This window comes from Vulpes vulpes, chromosome 2 (genome assembly GCF_048418805.1).
Source record: "Vulpes vulpes isolate BD-2025 chromosome 2, VulVul3, whole genome shotgun sequence".
Taxonomy (NCBI): domain Eukaryota; kingdom Metazoa; phylum Chordata; class Mammalia; order Carnivora; family Canidae; genus Vulpes; species Vulpes vulpes.
Genome location: NC_132781.1, coordinates 28,921,619 through 28,941,595, shown reverse-complemented (window position 1 = coordinate 28,941,595; position 19,977 = coordinate 28,921,619). Strand labels below are relative to the sequence as shown.

The window sequence follows — 19,977 nt, the reverse complement described above, 5'->3', positions numbered from 1 at the left end:
AATAAGTGGGCAGTGAGAGACAAAAATGAAATTGTTTATTATTATAGCTTCTAGCTTGTGGTTGCTTAGGTAAGCCTTATTTAGTGGGGAAAGAATAGGATTGTTAGAAAAATACATGAATTTCCATTAAATTTAGATTCTATAAAAACAACAAATACTTTTTAAGTAGTGCTGCAAATATTGCATGGGATTTCAGTATATTAAAATATCCACTGTTCATCTGAAATTCAAATTTAACTGAGATTTCAGTATTTTCATTTGCCAAATCTGTCAATCCTACATTCTTTTTATTACTTAATGCTTTCTGGATGGAAAATCTTGTTTGAAATCAAAAGCATCAGCCATGCTTTCTTTTAATTGTATTTTCCTGGTATATTTTCCCATCTATTTATTTTAATTTTTCTGGATCACTTTATTTTTAGATTTTCTCCTGTACACAGCAAAGAATTGAGTTTTGATTTGTGTACTCCAGTCAAATATTTCCCTACTGACTTGGGTCCATTTAAGTTTATTATTATAGTTAATATGTTTGGTTTCAGTGCTACCATATCATGTTGCCATGTATTATGTGTCAGTGCAAAGTCATTTCACACTTTGAGTTTTTTTCTTTTTCTTTCCTTTTTTTTTTTTGGTATTCTCTTGGTAAATAGAGAGGATCACATTTTTATTCTAAAACACCTTTCTATGAATTATTCTTTGGTTCTCTCCCTATGGGGTTGCTATAGACTTTCTTCTCCTCTTGATCATTAGCTAATAGCAGGTGGCCCTCTGCATGGCTGTCTCTAGCTCCAGGTTTTGATAATTTTTGTTGCACTTCAGGCATGGGAGGATTGGGGGTGGTGGAGTAGGAAAACAGTACATTGCTATTATTAGTGCCAGAGTAATCAACACTCTACCTTGTGGTTTCCTTATATCCAGACCAAACATGTGTGATTAGCCCCCTTTCATTATTTTTTATGAATATTGATTTATTTATTTGAGTTTGAGAGGGAGAAAGAGAGAGAGAAAGGGAAAGAGAGAACACATAGAGGGGAGAGGCACAGGGAGAGGGGGAGTCTTAGTAGACTCCCCACTGAGTATGGAGCCTGATATGTGGCCAATCCTCCAACCTGATATCACAACCTGAGCTGAAATGAAGAGTCCATTGCTTAACTGACTGTGCCACCCAGGTGCCCCAACTAGTACCTTTTTAAAACTTTTTTTAAACTTGAGACTTTATGCATTTTCTGCTAACCCTGACTGATACACAAAGCAAACATTTCATTTACAAGTAACAAGTCATGTAGTGAATGTTTACAATGAGAAAGAAGACCATTGAATATAGAAGATAATTCTGAAATACTTCCCAAAATATATATAAGAAGGAGATGGAGATAAAAATAAAAAAAGGTGCACTACAATGTTTGCAGATCATAGGTATCTATTATGTATAAAATCTGTATTCATGAAGAAAGAACAGATGGTAAAGAATCAATAATAAAGGAGATAATAAAAGAGCTGACTTGAGGAAAAAAAGAGCCCGTAAATTGAAATGCATCACCAATATTCAGGAAAAACACCGAGGAGATCTTTCCTTACCTTGATCTGGAAAATGCTCAGCAGTCCTGAAATCTATCACAATGACCAATAATAGAAGCCTTTTTCCAGTGAATTCAAAGTCAATCTCATAATTCAACATGCCCCTAGAGGGCGCTATAACAGTCCATCAGATTTGTAAAATTTGGATGAAATCTGCCATCCCAGAATTTAACATACAATTTAATTAAGATAAAGAGACAGGAAATACTATTTACCCAAATATGGAGGTGGGATTCTATGTGACAAAAAGTAGATTCTATGTGACAAAAGGTAGATTCTATGTGACAAAAAGTCCATAAGGGTAATAACCCTGCCATCTTGGTTACTGTTTGCCAGCCCTTAGCACCCTGTCAGTGCTCAGTAGATGTTCGTTGGGTGAATGAAAAATACAAAAATGAAGCTGGCCTCAGAAATCTTAGTGACACTAAAATGTCAGTAGAAAATTGAATAACATTTACAGAAGAAAAATAAATGTGATCCAGTCACTGTAGATAAAATATTTCTCAGACATGGCAGGCTCAGAAAATGCCTTATCTAAATATCCTTCATAAGAAAAATTCATAAAAATATTTTATGCTAACAAAAATGTTTCAGAGTAAAAATGCATGAGTGTCAGTCCAGAGTATCATGTGATATGATAGCATCATAATTATTGAACTCAGATTAATAAGCAAAAAAATGTTTATCCTAAAGAAATATTCAGTGGTCAGCCTGATATTCAAGAAGGCAGTATTTAATATGTAGAAAAGAATAAAAACAGTGACTAGAGTTCTTACTAATAAACTATGGCTTACTCATATAATACATTAATATGAAGTCATTAAAATTTTATTTTTAAAAATTAGTGGCCTATGAAAAATGTTACGGTTTTATGTTAAATGAAATGAGAGGATGCAAAAATATTAGGTGAGTTTTGGCTTCTTACTTTACATTATATAGTACTTCATTAATTCTAAGGTACATCGTTTTTATATTTTAACATCCTGCAAGAGATGTTACTTTACAGTTGATGGGATCTTAGAATGATTTAAATATAGCAATTTACTTATGATGAGTTAAAAATTATGGACTTTGTTTACTTGAATTTATTAATCAGATCTTACTGATCTTTGTAATACTTTCTCCTCATACAAAAAAATGCCATTGAATTTAAGACATTCAATGTGTAATGGTATTATTAAATGACTGAAATAGTTTTTGAGGGAACATTCCATCATATTTTTATGCTTTGAGAAGCAAGAAATGCTTCAGTATCCAAATACGTTTTTCCCACAGTGAGCAAACAAGAGAATTCCATTAAAATTTTACTAAATTTTGAAAAAAAAAGGAATATTAAAACAAAATGGACAATTATTTTCTGGTGAGAATTCTATAAGCAATGCCTTTAAAAAATATCAGTGAACTGACAAAACTGTATTCTTCCATTGACTACAAATTGCACTGATTTTGTATCTTGTTGGAGATATGGACTCATCTTCTTCCAGAGACTATCAATATTATTAATTCTCATGTTTCTTTTTAACCGCTAACTTGTCCTGCACTGCACTCAGTTTACAGCTATTGATTAACAGAACTATGGAGAAGATTAAAAAGAATTTTTAAAACCTAAATCTTGAGCTTTTTTTTGATAGAACTTCTTGTGTCTTTGAAGTTTAAAAGAATACTAATGCAAAGTAATGTCTTTTTATACTAAATCACATTTTTTTACTATGCTTTAAAATCTGGAAGCAATGTTACAGTCAAATACTTTAGAATATATTAATTTCTCCCTATTTAATTGGTGGGGAAAAGCCATAAATATCCTCAGCTGTGAAGTCACATGAATTTTTTATCAATATTCTGTGAGAAATCTGTGGAGTTGCTTAGTTTGCCCTAACTACCTACAAAGGTGATTAAAAAAATAAAAATCAATGTTAGTATCTTGACATTTAACCATCAACATGCCAAATTTAAACTGAATTTATATTCATTTAATTTAATTTATATTAAAAGCATGTTGACATGGATGATTTGTTCAGTTTTAGGTAAAATGCTATTATCATCATATTATCATCACCCATCTGTTTAATAAAATACATGATGGCATGTAATTTTTTATATAGGGTGAGTAGTAATTCTTCCACACAGTGTATGATGCTTTATTTTATGTAAGAGTGTAATGTTAAAGCTACTTCTAGCCGATGTAATTGTTTTCATGTTTAAGGCACATAAAGTTCTCCAGATGAAGGATTTCACTTCTTAAGTCCTAGACATGTCCATATGTTTTGACTATGGAGGATATCTTGATGGAATTGAAATAGAGTTTCAGAATTGATCAGACATGAGCTATGTGGCCTTGGGAAAAGAAAATTATGTGATCATTTTCAGTCTTGGTTTCATTTGCACAGACTAGCAGTGAGCATACTTTCTCATAGAGTAGAGTTGAAAATAAAATAAACCCAAATATGTAAAGCACCTTGTAATAGTGCTCAGCATATAGAACATATTCAAGAACTTTTAGATCTCTTCTGTGAACGCAGAGAAATTCAATTTTGGAATGAAATTTCCCTAAATTGTGGCCTTTCCTTTGGAAATAAATTGTTCATCTTTTGTATTGATATTTAGGAGAGTGCTACAAATTTAAGCACAGTGCATTCAATGAACAAGAACAGTGCAGAAAGTACAGAATAATAGGCTTTCCTGCAGTTACAAAGTTGTTGCACCACAAAAAGGATGTCTTGATGTTCCACAAGTGAATCTTTAAATTAGAGAGGGCCTCTGACAAAATTCTAAAGCCAAGCTTTGCCTTTAGCTCCAAAATTGCCGTCTGGTGCTAGTTAGTTTGCCTAGATACTTGAAACCCCATAGTTGGGTCCTCATGTGATCATCTTTTGTGGTGTCCCAGACCTTTTGCAGCTATAGGTCAGAAGTATGCCAGCACTAGTGAGCAGCAACCCTCGTCTGTGCTCTTGTTTTAATAAATGGTCTTTGGCATGGATCTGTTTCTGAGACCTGGTGGCATTGCTTTCTTGGTTCTTTAGGCTGTCTGAGAAATGCACCTCTGCTTAGCATTAGCCAGTCTTGTCTTTGAACCCCAACTTGATGGTTACTGGAGTCCTGATAGCTTTTGACAGAATTCACCAATCTTAGGTAACAAATTGTCTCTCTGCTTTTTCTACTATCAAACTCTCCAGATCAACCTGTCACAATGGAATGCAAAATTGAGAAGATATCTGATCATCATGGGCCTGGATTATCAAGTCTTGCTATGAACTGAATGGAGTTGGTTGTGTTGTTTTGGCAGAGCTGAAAGTCTTTCATTTGGCTGTCAGGCAACTATAATTCATAAAGCATACAAAAAAGCCTTCCTGATGTATTCATACAAATACAAGGAAAATATCATTCAACAGATCTTGCCAAATGAATTATGAAAAGTTAAAGTCAGAGAGGAAAATATAAATTAAAGGCAGTCATAGGTTCCAAGGAAGAATGGAAGGCTCTAAAAATTGGTAAACTATCTTAGGAAATAAAATTGATTAGTGAAAATTAAAATAGGTTTAGCTTATTTTTACATTAAAAAAGAGAAAGATCTTTAAAAATATAACTTGATCGGAAAATAGTGAATGAGTTTGTCAAAATTTGTTAACATCCTTCTTGTGGTTGAATGAGAAATAGAAATACTGAAAGTTTTAAACATTTCTAGGAAAAAATGATAAGCATTTAAACTGTAAAGGATAGCTTTGGAAAAATAAAATCTGAATATATTGCTTTTGTCTAAAAAAAAGGAATTTTAAAAAATTATACCAATTCAATAAGAAGACTAAGGACCAGCAAACATACATGCATACCTGTTAAGTACCTATCCTACTAGAGCAAAATAAAAGGCTAGATTATTATCTTTAAAAGAAGTATATGTAATGCAAAATTACTCAGAAAAGTAGTAGGTGAAGTAATAGAATATGTTCAATTGGTAATCAAGTTTCCTGACCTGAGTGATCGCAGGTCCAACTAATTTCACAGGCAGTTTAAATCAAATATATTCAAACATCATATGACAGACTATCCTTATTTATGAAAGTATTTCAGAGAAATAGCCCAAGTTATTTATTGTAAAAAAAATACAACAAATATATCAATAGTGAGACTTTGGAAGTTGGTTTTAAGGTCACAACATGATAAGGATGCTGTTTTTCATCACTGTTGTTCAGCATTGAACTAAAGGATCAAAAAGATAGAAAAAAAATTTTAAAAAGAAAATGTGAAATGAGAAAACTGAAAATTGAAAAGGCAAGTTAAAAATAGAAAATCCAAGACCAGCAACAGACCATCAGAATTAATAGGAATTCAGCAAAGTGCCTAGGTACAAAACAAACATAAGTACATCAAGATCAAAATTCTTATAATATAATAAAAGTAAACATTTTGAAAATAAAATAATAAAAAATATCCTATTCACATCATCAATAAAATCTATATGAAATGTAGAAGTAAATTTAATAAAATAATATCAAAGGAGTATAAAAAATGACAGACATCAAAATAAACATAAATCAAAACAGAGCTATACTATGTCCATGGTTAGGAGATATTATACTATAAAAGAGATATCAAAAAATTAAGCATTTAAACTGAAGAAATTGGACATAGGAAGGAATACACACACACACACACACACACACACACACACACACAAAGGAGAAAGAAGAGGTTTATAAATATAAAAGCTGAAATTATTCCAGCAGGACAAAACCTCCTCTACCTCACAAACACAAAGAAATTTTACAATACAATGGTCAGTTCTCCAGTAAAACATTGTCTATAAAAATTGATTAAAGGAGACACATAAAACAAATACAAACAACTGCAGAAAAACTTGAAAATACAGTACATGACTCATTCCTTCTCCAAAGAAGACATACACATGGCCAACAGAAACATGAAAAAATGTTAAAAATCACTCAGCATCAGGGAAAAACAAATCAAAATCACAATGGGATACCACCTCACACCAGTCAGAATGGCTAAAATGATGAGTCAGGAAATGACAGATGTTGGCGAGGATGTGGAGAAAGGGGAACTCTTGTACACTGTTGGTGGGAATGTAAACTGATGCAGCCACTCTGGAAAACAGTATGGAAGTTCCTCAAAAAGTTGAAAATAGAGCTAGCCACCAATGGCACTACTGGATATTTACCCCAAGGATACAAGTGTAGTGATCCAAAGGGGCACCTGCACCCCAAAGTTTATAGCAGCAATGTCCACAATAGCCAATTTATGGAAAGAGCCCAGATGTCCACCGACATCTTTACCCACCGACAGATGAGTGGGTAAAGAAGATGTGGTGTGTGTGTATATATATATATATATATATATACACACACACACACACACACACACATATATAATGGAATATTACGCAGCCATCAAAAATGAAATCTTGGAACTAGAGGATATTATGCTAAGTGAAGTAAGTCAATCAGAGAAAGACAATTATCATATGATCTCACTCATATGTAGAATTTAAGAAACAAAACAGAGGATCATAGAGGAAGGGAGGGAAAAATAAAACAAGATGAAATCAGAGAGGGAGACAAACCATAAGAGATTCTTAATCATAGGCAACAAACTGAGGGCCACTGGATGGGGAAGGGAGTAACCAGGTGATGAACATTAAGGAGGGCATGTGATATAATGAGCACTTGGGTATTACATAAGACTGATGAATCACTGACCACTATCTCTGAAACCAATAATACCTTATATGTTAATTAATTGAATTTAGATAAAAATTTAAAAAGCCACCAAATTAATATGATTTTGTCAGAAACATATCAAATAGATAATGTCTATCATCAGAATTCTTTTGAATCCTTAGGAAGATGAACTAATTAACAAATTAGCATAAGGTTAGGGTCATCTTGATATATGATGCTCATGAGGAGAGCACAAAGAAAATTATGGGACTGTGTTTCCCAGTTGTGCAATCTACTCAATCAGAACCATCTGGGGGTTTATTTATTTTTATTTTTTTAAAGCTTTTGTTTATTTGAGACAGAGAGAGAGAGAGCACAAGTCGCCGTAAAGGCAAAGGGAGAGGGAGAAGCAGATTCCTTACTGAGTAGGGAGCCCAACACAGGGCTTGATCCCAGGACCCTGAGATCATGACCTGAGCCAAAGGCAGATGCTTAACCAGGATGTCCAGAAGGTTTATTTTTGAAATCATATTCCTAGACCTTAACTCACTGCCAAAATCAGGATCTTGGAGGTGAGCAAGAGTGAAGAGGTGAGCATATATGAAGCTAAGGAAGCTATGCTCTTTAATAGGCTTGCTATGTGATTCTGATGCATGTGTCGTGAATTTTAGAACCACTGTCATAAGCCAATATAAGTAATAAATATAGTAATATATATTCTATAAAATGTTAACAATAACAAAACAAATACAGAATAACAGCAGCTCTAAAAGAATAAAAACATAACTAAGGATTATCTCCAGACAGTACTTTGAGGAATTCCCAAAGAACTCCAAGAAATAATCCATGCTTTGCTTGGGTACAAGGTTAATATAATCCATAATGTTATTATTAGCCAGTCCTAAATTGGTACTTGCAAAAAATATTTTTACACTGTAAGTTTACTTACTAATATTGATTGTAATTTAATATAGCTTTCTTGCATTTCAACAAATTGAGGTTATATATGGGAGAAAAAATATTGGCATTGTAGACTTTATGCCAGATAGGATTTTTTCATTTCTATTTTGTATAACTAGAATCAATAATGATCTATGTAAATTGAATTAAGTCAATTCTGTAGCAGGGGAATAGCCAATATGACATTTAAATGTCTCTTCTAGCTCCAGTTTTAAAGTTTTACCATTATGCTTAAAGTTTTTACCAGCAGATGAGAAATCTGTATATGTTATTGATCAGATTGAATTTTTTTCACAATGAAATGGAGCATTCTATATTCTCAAGTGCTATAAAATACCTTGAAATAACTATGGTGGATATTTCCCTGATCAATAATTTTTCAAATTATGCTTCATGTATTTCCAATGCAGATTTTATGTACAGAGATGTTAGTAAACCTTGATGATTCAAGACCAGGGCTGAAGCCGTTATAAGAAGAATTGATGATATTCTCTGAATTATCTGTGATGTGCCCTTTCCACCAACTGGACATAAGTTCACTGTATTCACTTTTCTTATAATCCCATCATTCTTGGTTAACTGTTAAGCATAGTTTAGTGAAGTATTTACATGCTTTTCTAATAGACTTGCATATAGTTTCCCCCTGACCTAGCACATTCTAGTAAATACAACACATTACTACCTGTTGAGGAAATAGAATCACTCTAGATAACCTAGTCTGTGAATTGCCATCTTGACAATAGGGGCTGAAGAAACTTGTAATTCAAACAGGGTGGAGGGAGTTTTTGCTCTAAAATCACAAAGATGTTTAAATTATTATAAAGGGTAAAACATGGGCAGTATCATTTTGATTAGATGCATTATTTCTTGGTATCACAATTTCTCAGAGAAATGATTATGTTGGCTAGTTCTAAATAATAAAATGAGGACATTAAATATGGTTTTAAAAAAGTATCATAATGCCAATGAAGGAATGGGTACTGCCTTGGGAAATAGAGACTGATTCTTCTATTTTAGGGAGAGCGATTGGGTAGGACAGAGATGAAACTGACAAAGTCAAGTTAGGTTGCTCTAATGGGCATGACTTGCTATTATCCTTATGAGCAGAGACGAAGTTTATTGTCTGGACATTGGTGAAAGAGAAAAAGTCTTTTGAATACACATATGCTTCCTCTTGACTACACTGGGCTGAATATGTTTACACGTGTAATTCTCTTTCCTTCTCTCAAATATCCAACGCTATCTTCATCCCAAGTGCCGTGAAGCCACCAAGAGAGGCAAATATCAACATGCCCAATGAGGACTGACTAACCATCCAGTCTCATCTAGTAATATGGTAGGTGGCGTAGAGCATCAGAATTGTATGCATGGTACCATTTCAGTTAATAAGTTAAAAGTTATCAGGAAGGTATAAATTCTATAAGACAGGCATTTTACATATTTTTTCTGATTCTCAAAATGCTAAAAAGTAAGAATTTTTCAAATTGTATATTTGTATATACATATATACTCATATATATGTATATATATATATATATATATATATATATATATATACATATATAAGCTCAGAGAGGTTAAGTAACCAGCTTAAGGTTACACAGATAATAAGTGGTAGGTTTCAAATTCATATCTGTTTTTTCATCAATGTCTGTGTGCTCCATTCCTCTACATTGGTCACTGCTTTAAGTGAATTATTCCATCAAAAACATATTTAGTATACAAATTCTTGGTAATTAATAAGCTTATCCAAGTGTCTGCAATATCATTTAATTTTAATGTAACATATATTTCAGCATCTGAAATGAAGTTTCACTGTATTATTAACAGTTACTTGAAGCAATGCATTCCAAAATATATACTAAATTGCTCATAATTCAAACGAATGGTTTCCATTAAAAATTATTACAAGCAATGTAAAGAATCAACATTGGTTGTTCAAAGCTAACATGCATAAATATAAACACAAGACCACTATCAGATGGAGAATGAATTCTCAATGAATATAATTGAAGCATAGAGCAAAGTTTAAAATGCATTTGATCTTGCAAGTCATTTTGTTTCGTGATTTTCCTAATGCTTTAACCACATGAATGTAATTAATAACATATACAACTGAATCCTGATTTTCGAAAGAAATCCCTTTCTACTAACCTAAAATCTTGAAAATTAGGATTAGACTTTTATTATATCAAAGCTTTATATCAAAGCAAATGTGATAATGTGAATGCTTTTTTTTTTTTTCCTCAGGTTGCCATATATGTGTAGGCAATAAACAAATTGAGCTGGGCAATCTATATGAAATTGGTTAAGTTATCAAAGAAGAATGATCCCAGGATTTCTGGCTTCAAGAAAAATTTTGAGTTTGTTCTAATAATCTGTTTTCTGATTAGAGTTATGCTGTTTATATAAAATTTAAAAAAGAAAACAAAAAATTTTTATAATATATTTCCCAAAATAATAATTTTCCATGTGATGTTTTCTCCTGTATATATCTATGTGCAATGAATGCTGCTTTTAAGATAATTTGCAATAACAGAGTTCCAAAAACTTTCTTTTAATATTACAAAAGATGAAATAATGAGTTTAGATCCCACAATCAGTGGAGATGAACCTCAGATTTCTGGTTTAATCATGTATGCTGATGGTAATATCGCTTACCGGGAAGGGAAAGTCTGAAATGAATTACCAAAACCGGTTGTAGGGATGGCTGGGTGCCTCAGTGGTTGAGCATCTGCTTTTGGCTCAGGGTGTGATGCTGGGGTCCTGGGATTGAGTACCCTATAGGGCTCCCTGTGAGGAGCCTGCTTCTCCCTCTGCCTATGTCTCTGCCTCTCTCTGTGTGTCTCTCACGAATAAATAAAATCTTAACAAAACACAAGAGGTTCTAGAGTGGAAATTGAGATATCAAATGAGTCAAGAGGTATGCAGTAGGAAATAGAAGAGAAATATATTGAGGATGTAAGTTTGGTAGCTACCTGCATTTGGATGACATTAAAGTGTGAAAAATGAATGATATCAATTTGGGCAAGAATGTAAAGAAGTGAAGTTGGCAAAAGAAACTGAAAATGATGTCCCAGTGAAAAAGAAACACAGAAGGCAGTATTTTAATGAAAGAAAAGAGAGGACTATTTCAAGAAGAAAAAGGAAGTCCAAAGGCCTTGAATGCTGATGATCGTTCATGTGAAGGACAACAGCGGAGTCAGATCAAATGAGATTAACAACATAGCGCCTGTAATCACACATAATTCCAGTATACAGTTTCAGGGTGGTGGAAACTAGGTCTGTGTGACCGAAGATCAAATGAACAGGTTTAGTCATAGCCATGTCATAAAAATTAGATAACCTGAAACATTCTTCCTGCTAATGCCAGGAAGGAAAAGGCTTCAGCTACTGGTGGGTGGGTGTGAGTGCTGGCAGATTGGGGCAGGAGGCTCAGACTGGGGTGTTTGTAGTTGCCTGGTGTCTGTGCAGCCCTATAAACTGAAGTTAGAACTAATGAAGATTGCAAGGATGGATCCTCAGCAGCCAAGGCTGCAGCTGTCTACAGTGGCATCGAGCGCTGGTGGGCTTGTTGGAGGCAAAGGCTCTTGGGGTCCTTCCCATCTCTTTTCTCTTGTGGGGAAATTCGTGGCTGAGGGGCTTCCTCTGGCAACTGCTCAGGGGCACACTTATGGGGTGGTGGCCCCGTGTCTAATGCACAGGCATCTCTGGAGGGGGCAGGGAGCCAGGTTGTAGCGTGCAGAGGTCGATGGAGCAGTCACAGGGCTAGTCTGGAGCCCACGTGTGCTTGGAGCTCCAGTGGCTCCGGGGATCCAGGTGGCCGCTGTCACTGCAGAGGTGTCCCCAGTGACCTAGGCACAGACACCTGGAGTGGCTCTGCAGCCTGAGTGCGTAAAGTACGCATGCCCATCTCAAGATTCTTAAGATCACATCTGTAGAATCTATTTCTTATTTAACATTAGGTATATACCAATTTGAGAATTAGGAAGAGTAAGGAGGCCATTCTGCGTCTTCAAACAATTTGATTTCATTTGCCATACACTTGTTTAGAATTTTTGTATCTATATTTATGGATTATCTGTGATTTTCTTTATTCCTACTGTTCCTGTCTGATTCTGAAATCAAGTTTACACTGGCATCGTGCGAAAAGTTAGACCATTTTCTCCCTTTCTATTAAACAAATGATGTGTAAATTGAAATGATCTGTTTCTTGAAAGTAGAAACTGCTTGTAAAATTGTCTGGATAAGATGTTACCTTTGTGAAAATATTTCTAGCTTTCTATTTCTTCAGGCTTTATATGTATTCTGCCTTTATATTTCTTCTTCAGTTTGAGTAAGTAAAATTTTTCTAGGCATGCATACATTGAATCTAATTTTTGGAACTTAAGTATGGAAGCTTTTCATGGTGGTAACTTACCTTTCTAATTATTGTGTATTTCTAGTTATGTGCCCTTTCTCATTTTATCTATCTATCATCTATCTATCTATCATTTATCTATCTATCTATCTATCTATCTATCTATCTATCATCTATCATTTATTCTTAATGAATTTTGCTACTGTTTCCCTTATTTTGTTAGTCTTTCAATTAGCCACTTTTTAACTTTGTTAATTCCATTATACCTCTTTATTTTTTAATTCAACTTTGCTCATATCTTTAAGATGCCTTTACTCTTGATTTCTGGGTTCTGTATTTTTCCCTCACATCTCAGTCCAGAATTTTAACTTACTAATTTTCAGGCTGTGCTTTTTTAATGTACAAATTGAATGCTATGAATTTCCCTCTATAGCAATAATTGTGCTTCAGATAAACTTCATTGGCTGCAATATTGCCACTGCACAAAGCTTGAATTTCCCTCTATATTATGCTTCATCGTGTACCATGATTATTTAACTTATCTGAAAATGACAACCATTATTTTTAAAAGATGACTTTGCTAGATACAAAATTCCAGGTTGACAGTGACTTTCTCTCAAACTTAGAAAACTGGATTCCATTGTCTACTTGTTTCTTTTTTTGCTGTGGAGAAGTCAGTTGTCAGTTTCACTGTCATTGCTTTGTTGGTGACCTGATTTTCTGTTATTTATCCTTCTTCCACTTTGGGTTCAGATTTAGAGCTTTTCTTTGTCTTTGGTGCTTTACAGTTTTTGTTGTTGTTGTTGTTGTTTGTTTGTTTTTTGTTTTTTGGTGCTTTACAGTTTTAATGAATATTTTTTGGAATTTTTCCCCATTCATTTTGCTTATGTATGCTGTAATTTTATTATATCTGTTTATCTTTGATAAATGCACTTTAGTAGTTTCAAACAAATAAATTCAACAACTTTTCATATATTGCTTCTCTATTATGTTCTGAGACTTCATGATGGTGATTAGAATTCTACACATTTTACATTTATTTTTCTATTTTATGTTGTCTGGACTTTCTGATGCATTTTGGGTATTAATTACTTGTGGTCTGGTTGACTGGTTCTGTTTTAGCTTAACTTATGTGTTTTTAACCTATCCATTTAGTTTTTCATGCTAAAAATTATATTTCTTCTAAAAAATATGTTGGATTATTTTTCACACATCTTCAGTTATTTATTATAGACCTTTGCTGCTCTGTCAATTTTGGTTTTCTTCTCATATTTTAAATTATCCTGAATTCATTTATTTCATATTTTAAACCAAAATCGGTTGTATTCTATATCAGTTTGTACCCTAAATCAGCTTATTTTTCTGCTGAATCTTACATTGACTTGTTTCCTTGTTTGCTTTTTTTTTTTTAATTGTTAATGAAAATTTGGTTCCTTGAACTGATGAGAATTCCTGCAGCCTAAATGATGCTCTTATCATTTTGCTTCTTCCAGGATCTATGGTGTTCCTACTAAAGTGGGGGCCATTTTAATGACATTTGGGTTCCCTAAAGGGGGACCCAAATTCTTCCTTTACTGGAAAAAAAGAGTTTTAAATACAGTTCTTCCATTTTGCCACTGACTTACAGCTCAGTCTTTGGATAACAGTATGTATTATATAAATATCTTCCCTCAGAATCACCTAACATTTGCATGTCATTACTTGCTTTCTGCTCAGATACCATTCCCTAACCATTTTTGGAAGGAGAGTTAATAATTTCCTTTACTTCTTGCAAGCCATAGTATGTAATAAAATTCTGCTTCACATAGGGTCTAATTCCACATGTGAAGTGAAAGAGCCTTTCAGAATGTTTCACCTACCATGCATTCAGAAGTCCATGATTTTTTAAAATTATTCACTTTTTAGGGAATCTTTACTAGGATACACAACCTCTGCTCAGATTGCATCCTTCTTTTCTAAATCTTAAATAAGTCACAAGATATTTTCACTTAATTTTTGGACGTAGAATTTGTCTTAAAAATGTTTCATCTATTTCAGTTTTGAGAGCAGAGGATTTCTCTTTTTTTAAACCTCATTTATTGATACTGAAAGTTTTTTAAGAATTATATTTCAATTAATTAGTTTTATATTGTCTTTGACTAGGAAAATTGATTTTTATTCTTAAGGCAATATAAATAGTTGTTAACTTTTTGTTCTTTATCATGTTAAAATTATTGAAACAGAAGAAAATTAGACTTTATGGCTGGATGTTATATGTTAAAGGGCAATGGAGGAGTTAAATTAAATATATAAAATACAGGCTGCCTTTTCTTCACTTCACTGTTCATGGATTTTCTGGTATAAAACTTCATGGAGATATATGTTTTGTAGATTTTAAACTTGCTTTTTAAAAATCCTCTTCTAAATCTGCAAGCATTTGCGTTAGTTCCTAGAAAGAGCAGAATCAATGTGGATCATATAAATTATAACATCTGATAGTAGGCTGATGTGTTGGCACTCTATAATTCTTTTATCTAATTTTACCTTTGAGGAAAGTCAATTATTTTGGGTGCTGAAATACTTGATCAAAGTTAAATTTGTTTTTCTGGCTCTGTAAAGCATGCAGCACTTAAGCTATAACTGTGGCTAAATATTTGTGCACTGAACATTTTTTTTAATGTAGCCAAAATACTTGAATTGAGTAACGTTTTAGAAATTTTAGGCTCATTAAACTCCCAAAATTGTGTTTTTTTCTTTCTTCTGGGGTATTTTTCAATCTTAACCCCATTGCTGAATACATTTTGAGAGTGTAAGCAAATAATATCATATCAGAATAACTTACATTTGTCTCTTACTGATATTAGAATTTTGAATTGTGACATAAAATGTAGCTGCTTGAAATTTACCTGTAGATAAAAATAATCAGGTAAGAATATCTCAATCACACAAAAACCACACTGATTCATTATGGCATAAAGTAAACATGGCCACAAACTGTTTCTACTAACTTTATAGTAGCATTCTTTTTGTCTACATCCAGGAAATCCTGAAAAAAACAAAAACAAAAACAAAATACTTTATTGCCTTAAAGTATTCTGTACTTAAATGATACTTGAGTTGAAAGCTCTAAAATATTTCTAAATTATTTTTTATTTTATAGGTAAGAATCAATTTGGAACCATAAGAATCTCTAACAAATCCATATTAACTGAGGGAATGAATTATGAGATTATTTAAGACAGCTAATTTTTTTTCCAAGATTCTTAGTTGCTTAAACCACTTAAAAATTATTAAGTTGAGGTTTTAGCCTTAGGTATTAGATTTCCATATGGAATATTTATTTGCCTATAAATAATTTATATACTAGAATTCCACAAGGAAGTGGACATTCCCTATAAATTGATTTATCCTATTAACTTGCTTGGGGTAATACTTATTTCTTTAGTGAGGGAAAGAGCATGGGTGTGTGTGTGTGTGTATGTGTGTGTAAAACTTAGTTCAGTCTTGGCCAAACAATTGTATATGCTGAAATAATGGCATTTGAATCAGTATGTTATGTCATATCTCTGTTGGTGCCTTTTAATAATAACCCACTCCAGAGACTGGAGATTGACGAGAAGTGTTTCTGAAATCATTAGAGTAGTATTTATTATGCTAAAATTAAGACATAAAAGGTATATTGTATGATATTGCCCTTTTAAAATTGAAACCCTGGAGATTTATCACAGAATTTATAGCTAAGAATTAAATCAGGTGATTCTTAGGATCTTTATAGAAAAGTATACCTTTTAAATTCAATACAAAAATTAAAAGTTTTGGTCTGTATGAAGGGCCTTATATTATGCAACAAATCAAGAAAATGATGATATATATTTGGCTACCCTGTGTTTCTAAAAAAGATTTTTAGTTTCTTATAGGTAGAGAGAATTTATTTCCACGTATTTTTGGTAAACATACATTAGTATGTATGGTTATTTCATGTTCTTTTCTAGCAGAGTAAAAGGAAAAAAAAGATTAATTATTTTCTTTAATGTATTTTGTTTCTAGCCTAGTAACAAATAATGGGTAGAGTTTGAGGGTTTTGATTTACTAAGTCCTCTAATTGATTATAGACTCAAGAACTCTATGCACTTCTACACCTGCTCAGACAGAACTGGCACTCATGCAGGGGCTCTGAGCCTGTCTCCTATTAGTAATATCTGTGGGCTGCATTTCTTACACTTTTATCCAGAGAAAAGAGTATCTTCCCAGAATGAGAATTTTCAGTGTTGCTCCCTATTGTCTCTTGTACTGATGCCAATTTTCCGGAAGACTTACTAGCAGCCTCAATTAAGAATGCCTGTAACATTTTGCCTTGACTTCTTCAACATGATTTTCTGAATCTTTGGTGTTTTTCAGGTCCTTCCAGTTCATTAAATTCCTAGTCTTGATCTTACCTGCTTTGCTCCTACATTACATTATGTCTCTGTATTTCCTTCCTTCATACTCTTCCTCCTCATTTTTGTTTTTTAAAAAGAAATACCTTGAGGTACCTGACTAGCTCAGTCAGATGAGCGTGTGACTCTTGATCTCAAGAGTTGTGAGTTCAAGCCCCATGCTGGGTGTATAGATTCCTAAAAATAGATAAATTTTTTTTTTTAAAAGATAACTTGATAAATTTGAGTTGTGATCGCTTTGGTATGATCTAGGATGAACTAGCTTTACGTCTAAGGGATTTAACCTCTTTATGCATAAAATGACAGAATTGGACTAGTTTCTATTCGAATTTTATTTGGTTCTGTTAGTTCTTCAAAAAATTTTGTCTTATAGTTTCCATTTCTTTCTACAAGTATGTTATTGTGAAGTTTGCAATTATATAATTGCCACACAATGTTACATTAGTTTCAGGGGTATAACATAGTGATTCCACAAATCTATACCTTATTCTATGCTCAGCACAAGTGTAGCTACCATCTTATGAGTGCAGTACCATTATACAGTACCATTTTTTAAAAAAGATTTTTATTTATTTATTCATGAGAAACACACACACACACACAGAGGCAGAGACACAGGCAGAGGGAGAAGCAGGCTCCATGCAGGGAGCCTGATATGGGACTAGATCCTGGGTCTCTAGGATCACACCCTGGGCTGAAGGCGATACTAAACCACTGAGCCAACTGGGCTGCCCTATACAGTACCATTGACTGTATTCCCTATGCTGTACTTTTTATCCCTGTGATTTATTCATTGTGTAGCTAGAAGCCTGGACCTCCCACTCACTTTCACTCATTTTGCCCATCCTCTACACCCTCTGGCAACTATCAGTTTGCTCTCTGTATTTATGAGTCTGTTTCTAGTTTATTGTTTGCTTATTCATTTGTTTTGTTTTTTAATTGTTTTTAATGTTTAAGTGAAATCATATGATATTTGTGTCTCTCTGATTTATTTCACTTAGCATAATACTTTTTAGGTCCATCCATGTTGCCGCAAATGGCAAGATCTCATTCTTTTATATATATATATATATATATATATATATATATATATATATATATATATAATGTGTTCTTTATTTTTATATCAATGGACACTTTGGTTGATTCCATATCTTAGCAATTGCAAATCATGCTGCAGTAAACATAGGGATGCAAATGTCTTTTTGAATTAGCGTTTTCACTTTCTTTGGGTAAATACCCAGTAGTGAGATTATTGGATCATATGGTAGATCTGTTTTTTATTTTTTGAGAAAACTCTCTACTGTTTTCCATAGTGCCTGGACTAGTTTGCATGAAGGTTGCTTTTTCTCCACATCTCACCAACTTGTACTTGTTGTTGCTTGTGTTTTTAATTCTAGCCATTCTGAAAGGTGTGAGTTGATACTTTATTGTGTCTTTGATTTGCATTTCACTGATGATTACTGATATTGAACATCTTTTCATGTGTCTGTTGGCCTTCTATATGTCTTTTTTTGGCAAAATGTCTATTCAGATCTTCTGTCTATTTTCAACTTGGATTATTTGGGTTTGGGGTTTTTGTGGGGTTTTTTGGTGTTGAGTTAAAACATATTTTAAGTTCTCATTTTTGAGCCTACCTGGGCAATTTCTTTTCAATATGGAATTCACTTAAATAAGCTTTTTTAGTAAATGGGCTTGCTTCAACCTAGAATAACTATATTAGTTCTTTATACTTTTATAATTTTAAATTTAAAGAAGCTTTTCACTGACCTATTTTCTATTATGTTTAAGTTTTCTGAGCCATTGCACAAATGTATCTCTCCTTTCTGTCATGACAATCTGATATGAGCCACAATATTTAGAGGATTGAGTGCAATATGCATCTATGAGTTTTTAAGGACACTTTAATTGCTCTCACGTCTTGGAGAAATACTGAGTAATAGGGAACAATCAGTGAATTGAGAGGAACTTGGTTTCTAGGTCTGAAGGAAGCTTTCCCTGACCCAGTTGATCATAGGAATAGGTGTACTGCTTATTCCTTTGCTTACAAAGAAGCTTGTCCTTTTGACCTTGATTCCCAGGAGAGGAATTAATGTCCCAAAAGGAGTGTTGCATCATTTCCATTCCTCACCTTTTCCTACATCCCATACATCATTGGTTTATACCATCCATTTTATGTACATCCTGATCTCCTACATCACTTGAAGTTAGCTACCTCCTCCCCTTGTGGTCTGGTCCAACAGTCCCAGATCAAGGTCACTTACTTGAATAGGTTCACAATGATCCTGAAAAGACCAGAGGTAAAACCTTCCAAATATTTAGTTGTCAATTATTTGTGAAAAGTCTTTCATGTAATCAGATAATATTTTTTTCTTTTCAAACTCATTTTTCTCTTATAATAACCCATACAATTTCCCCAAAGGTCACCTCTTAGGAGCTTACTTTTATAGACATCATCCAACTATATCACTAGTAAGAGGCTTTAAACAATTAGTTTAATATAAATGGCATGGAGTAAGTCTCCTCCTTACAATGACAACACTATAATTACTAGCACATTCTCATTATTGAAAGTTGCTTACTTTAGAACATTAGTCTCTTGTATTTGATCTGTCTGATGATGGTTAAATACAGTATGTTCATTAGCACTTGCACAAAAGCTCTCTAATAACACTTAATATGCTTTCTAAGTAAACTCTAATTACAAATTCTCACAGTGTGTGAAATAGTCTACTTTTGCCAAAGCAGAGGAAATTTTTTAAAAATGTGTTTAGCATGATGAAAAGGAGGACTCTTTCAAAGCTTGCAGGGTAGTTGATAACTTCAGTTCTATTATGGCCAGTGAGCTCAGCAGTATCTTTGTATTATACAGTATTGTTTACCAAGGTCATCATTTATACATTTTACTAAAATACAGTGTAACACATATTTGAAACCTTCACACAGGATTAAAATACATCAAGTTTATTTTAAGATTAATCTAGCAAGGAGT

The 19,977-nt window shown here is 33.3% G+C and overlaps 1 pseudogene; it reads right to left on the bottom strand.

Moving 5' to 3' along the window:
• Positions 1-12,934: 12,934 nt before the first annotated feature.
• Positions 12,935-13,060, bottom strand: LOC112918182 (U4 spliceosomal RNA; annotated as a pseudogene).
• Between the last annotated feature and the right edge of the window lie 6,917 nt (positions 13,061-19,977).